This window comes from Sapajus apella, unplaced genomic scaffold, assembly GCF_009761245.1.
Source record: "Sapajus apella isolate SASKATOON/1434 unplaced genomic scaffold, GSC_monkey_1.0 scaffold84, whole genome shotgun sequence".
NCBI lineage: Eukaryota > Metazoa > Chordata > Mammalia > Primates > Cebidae > Sapajus > Sapajus apella.
In genome coordinates, this window is record NW_022437024.1 from 5,406,203 (window position 1) to 5,412,256 (window position 6,054).

Genomic DNA, 6,054 nt, shown 5'->3' on the forward strand with positions numbered 1-6,054 from the left:
TACGTTTTACCCAATATGTAATATTTTATCCTTTACCTCTTCTCTCTTCCCCACCTTCTGATTCTCCAGTGTCTATTATACTATGTATGCCTTTACATACCCATAGCTTAGCTCCCTCTTCTAAGTGAGAACATACAGTTTTGGTTTTCTTAGCATGAATTATTTCACTTAGAATAATGGCCCCTAGCTCCATCTAAGATGATACAAAAGACATTATTTCATTCTTTTTTATGGGTGAGTAGTATTCCATTGTATGTGTGTGTCTCTCTGTGTGTGTATACACATAATTTCTTCATCCATCTGTTTACGGGCACTTAGATCGATTCCATTTCTTTGTAACTGTGAATTGTGTTGCCATAAACATATGTATGCAGATGTCTTTTTGATTTAATTTCTTTTCCTTTGAAAAGATACCCAGAAGTGGGATTGCTGGATTGAGTGGTAGATCTACTTTTACTTGTTTGAGAAATTGTTTTCCATAGATGTACTAATTTACAATCCCAGTGTAAGTGTTCTTTTTTCACCATACCCATGTCAAGATCTTTTGGTTTTGGACTTTTTGATGATGGTTATTCTGGTAAGCTTAAGGTGGTATCATATTAGGGTTTAAATTTATATTTTCCTGATGATTAGTGATGTTGAATATTAATTTTATATGTTCATTGGCCATTTGCATATCTTCTTTTGAGAAGCTGCTATTTATGTCATTCACCAACTTTTTGTTGGGATAATTTATTTATTTTTTCTTACTGATTGAGTTACTTATAGATTCTGGATATTAGAACTCCGTGGATGCATAGCTTGCCAATATTTTCTCCCATTTTGTGGGTTATCGGTTTATTCTGATAATTATTTATTTTGCTGTATAGCTTTTCAGTTTAATTAGATCCAATTTATTTATTTTCTATGTTTCATTTGTTTTTTGGGTCTTAGTCATAAATTATTTGCCTAAGCCAATGTTCAGAGGAGATTTTCCTAAGCTTCCTTTTATAATATTTATGGTTTTAGGTCTGAGATTTAAATCTGTAATCCATCTTGAGTTGATTTTTGCATATGATGATGGGGATCTAGTTTCATTCTTCAACATGTTGCTATCCAATTTCTGCAGAACCAGTTATTGAATAGGTATCCTTTCCCTATTGTTTATTTTTGTCACTTTGTCAGAGATCAGTTGGTTGTATTTGGCTTTATTTCTGGGTTTTCTGTTCTATTTCATTGGTTTATGTATCACTTTTATATAATTACCATGTTGTTTTGGTTACTACAGCATTATAGTATAATTTGAAGTCAGGTAATGTGATGCCTCAAGATTTGTTCTTTTTGGTTAGGAATACTTTGTATATTTGGGCTCTTTTTTGGTTCTATATATATTTTATAATTTTTTTTTCTAATTTTGTGAGAAATAATATTATTTTGATAAGAATTGCAATGAATCTGTAAATTGCTTTGGGAAATGTGGTCATTTTTATGATATTGAGTCTTTCAATCCACAAGCATAGATGTATTTCTGTTTGTTTATGTCATTTATGATTTCTTTCAGCAGAATTTTGTACTTCTTGTAGAGATTTTTCACCTCCTGAGTCAAGTATATTCTAGGTATTTTACTTTATTTTTTGCAGTTATTATAAAAGGAATTGAGTTCTTGATTTGATTCTCAGGTTCATTGTTGTTGGTATGTAGCAGTGCTACTGGTTTATATACCTTGATGTTGTAACTTGAGATTTTACTGAATTTATTTAACAAATCTAGGAGCTTTTTGGAGGACTCCTTAGAGTGTTCTAGGTAAATAATTATATCATTAACAAACACAGATAGCTTGACTTCTCCTTTTCCAATTTAGTTGCTCTTTATTTCTTTCTCTTGCCTGATTGCTCTGGCTAGGACTTCTGGTGGTATGTTGACTAGACATGGCGAAAGTAGGTATCCTTCTCTTGTTCCAATTCTTAGGGGGGAATGCTTTCAACTTTTCCCCATTCAGTGTTATGTTGACTGTGGTGTATTGGGCTGTTCTCATGTTTCTATAAAGACATACTTGGGACTGGGTAATTTATAAGGAAGAGTTTTAATTGGCTCACAGTTCTGCAGGCTGTATAGGAAGTATAGCAGCATCTGCTTATGGGGAGGCCTTAGGAAGCTTTCAATCATGGTAGAAGGCAAAGAAGAAACAGGCACATGACATGGCAAAAGCAGGGGCAAAGGAGAGAGCAAAGTACACAACCAAATCTCATGAGAACTCACTCACTATCATGATGACAGTGCCAAAACGATAGCATTAAATTATTCATGGGAAATAACCCTATAATCCAGTCACCTCCCAAGACACCCCAGCTCCAATACTGGGAATTACAATTCAACATGAGATTTAGGTGGGTACACAGATCCAAACTATATTATGGGGCTTTGTCATATATGGTTTTATTATTTTGAAGTATGTCCCTCCTGTGCCTAGTTTGTTGAGGGTTTTTATCATAAAGAGGAGCTGGATTTTACTGAATGCTTTTTTTGTGTGTCCATTGAGATGATCATTTGGTCTTTGTTTTAAATTCTTTTTATGTGGTGGATCATATTTATTAACTTGCAGATGTTGAACCATCCCTGCATCCCTGGGATAAAACCCACTTGAACATGGTGAATTATCATTTTGATATGCTGTTGGATTCAGTTTGCTAGCACCTTTGTTAAGGATTTTTTGCATCTATACTCATCAAGGATATTGATCTGCAGGGTTTTTTTGTTTGTTTTGTCCTTTCCTGGCTTTGGTTTGAGGGTAGTGCTAGTGTCATAGAATGAGAAGGATTCAATCAGTAATATAAAAAAAATTACCACCACCACTAACAACAACAAAAATAAAAAAACAAGATAAGATGGATTCACAGCCAAATTATGCCAGTAGTTTCAAATAATCTTTTGCACTACTAGGTCCTACCAGTAGTACAGAAGAAAAATTACTAGTAGTTTCAAATACAAAAAGCACTAGTAGTTTCAAATACAAAAAGGGCTAGTAGTTTCAAAAGAAAAAGTACTAGTAGTTTCAAATAAACTTTTGTATTTCTGTGGTGTTGGCAGTAATGTTTCCATTTTCATTTCTATTTTAGTTATTTGAATCATTTCTTTTCTTGGTTGATCTAGTATATAGTGTATCAATTTTGTTTATCTTTTCAAAGAACCAGCTTTTTGTTTCATTGATCCTTTGTATTATTTGTGTGTGTTTCAATTTCATTTATTTCTGCTCTGATCTTTGTTATTTCTTTCCTTCTGCTAGCTTTGGGTTTGGTTTGTTCTTGTTTCTGTAATTCCTTGAGATGTGACATTAGGTTGTTCATTCATGATCTTTCAGACTTTTTGATGCAGGCATATTGTGCTATAAATTTTTCTCTTAGCACTGCTCTTGCTATATCCCAGTGGTTTTGACAAATTGTGTCACTATTATAATTGATTTCAAAGAGCTTTAAAATTTCAATCTTGATTTTATTGTTAACTCCAAAACCATTCAGGAGCAGATTGTTTAATTCACATGTATTTGTGTAGTTTTAAGTGTCCCTCATGGCGTTTATTTATAGTTGTATACACTGTGATCTGAAAAGAACCTTGATACAATTTTGATTTTTAAAGAAATTTACTGACTTGTTTCACAGCCTATAATAGGATCTATCTTACAGATTGTATCATATACTAATGAGAAAAATGTATATTCTGCATTTCTTGGTAGGATGTCATGTAAATTTTGTTAGGTACATTTATATTAGAGTATAGTTTAAGTCCAGTGCTTCTTTGCCGACTTTCTGCCTTGGTAATCTGTCTAGTGCTGTCAGTGAAGTATTGAAGCTCCCTACTATGATTGTGTTGCTTTCTATTCTTTTTTTAGATGTAGTAATAATTGTCTTATAAATCTGGGAGCTCCAGAGTTAGATTCATATATACTTAGGATTGTAATATCTTGTTGTTAGATTGATCCTCTTATCATTATATAATGACCTCCTTTGTCTCTTGTTACTGTTGTTGCTTTAAAGTCTGTTTTATCTGATATAAGAATAACTACTCATGCTGGCTTTTGGTTTCCATTATCATGAAATATCTTTTTCCAATCCTTTACCTTGAGTCTATTAAAATCATTACATGTTAGGTGACTCTTGAAGACAGCAGATATTTGGTTGGCAATTTTTTAACCCATTCTGCCAATTGCCAATATCTATCTTTTAAGTGGAGCATTTAGACATTTAAATTCAATGCTATTATTGAGATAGGAGGTGCCAGTCATTAATTGTTACATAGATATTTCATTTTCTTCATTGTGTTATTGGTTTTTGTTTGTTTGTTTGCTAGAGTAAAGGGAAAGTAAGGTTGCTAGAAAATAAAGGAATAAAAGAATAGCTACTCCATAGGCAGAGCAGCTGTGTTATTGTTTTATAGGGCTTGTGAGTTTCATGCATTCATGACATTTTATTTTGAGGCATATCAACCTTTTATTTCAAGATTTAGTTTTTTTTTAATCATTTCTTATAGGGCTTGTTTTGTAGTAACATATTTCCTCAGCATTTGTTCACCTGAAAAAGATGATTTATCCTTCATTTATGAAACTTAGTTTTGCTAGATACAGAATTCTTGGCTGACAGTTTTTCTGTTTAAGGAAGCTAAAGGTATGACCCTAGTCCCATTGGCTTATAAGGTTTCTACTGAGAAGGCTGCTGATAATCTGATAGGTTTTTCTTTATAGGTTACCTGATGCTTTTTGTCTCACTGCTTTTAAAGTTCTTCACATTAGCTTTAGATAGCTGATGACTATGTGCTTTGGTGATGTCCTTTTTGCAATGAATCGCCCAGATTTCTTTTGTACTTAGACGTCTACAACTCTAGCAAAGCCAGTGAAGTTTTCCTCAATTGTTTTCTCAAATGAGTTTTCCACACTTTTTTCTTTTTCTTCTCCCTCAGAAACACCAATGATTCTTAGGTTTGACTTTACATAATCGAATATTTTTTTAGAGACTTTCTTTCTTTGAATTCTTTTTTCTTTATTTTTATCTGATTGGGTTAATCCAAAAGCTTTGCCTTTGAACTTTGAAAATCTTTCTTCTATTTGGTCTAATCTATTGTTTAAACTATTCACTACATTTTGTAATTCCCTAAATGTGCCTTTCATTTCCAGAAGCTTTTATTGATTTTCCTTGAAAATATCAATTTCTATAGAAATTGTACATTTATATACTGCTTTTTTTTATTTCTCTATATTGGTTTTTACCTTTCTTTTGTATCTTTTTGAGTGACTTAATAATCAACCTTTTGAATTATTTATCTGGTATTTCAAAGATTTAATCCTGGTTTGGATCTACTGCTGAGGAGCTATGTGTTACTTTCAGTATTATAGAACCCTGCTTTGTCTTATTGCCAGAAATATTTTTCTGGCTTATTCTCACTTTCATTGGTTATTTTTAAAAAAATATTTTAAAATTTATTTTTATTCAACTGTGTTTTTTTAAAAATATTTTTCACCCTCGAGGGTGTCAATTTAACAGTTATTGTTTATTGTAACCTAATTTAGCTCTGGTTGCTATTAGCGGTAAGATTCTGTAAGAGTTCCTTGGTTATGTTCTCTGTATGATGGCTTTCTCAGATATTGAATGTGGTGGCAATGTGCTTGGTGTGTGGGCAGGTTCTGTGTCTCCTATGGGGCTATAATGCCAGAAACTTCTGCAGGAAGGCAGAAACAAAAGGCCCTACCTGGCCAGAGGCGGGAAGGCTGAAACAAAGGGCCCTAGCCGGCAGAGGCAGGAAAACCAGAGAATTCCTCAAATGGAAACAACGCCCCTCCCTGCAAGCTGACCCCGGGAAGTCTCTTTAACATAGTCCCTCACTATGGTCTACAAGCCAAGTCTGGCCCAACACCTGTTTTTGTAAATGAGTTCTGTGGCAATAAAATGACACTCTTTTACATAGCATCTATGGCTGTGTTGAAGCTACAGCAACAGAATTGAGTAATTGCAACAGACATCTTATGGCCTTCAAAGCCTAAAATATATACTATCTAACTCTTTAGAGGAAAGTTTCCTGACTGCTGAT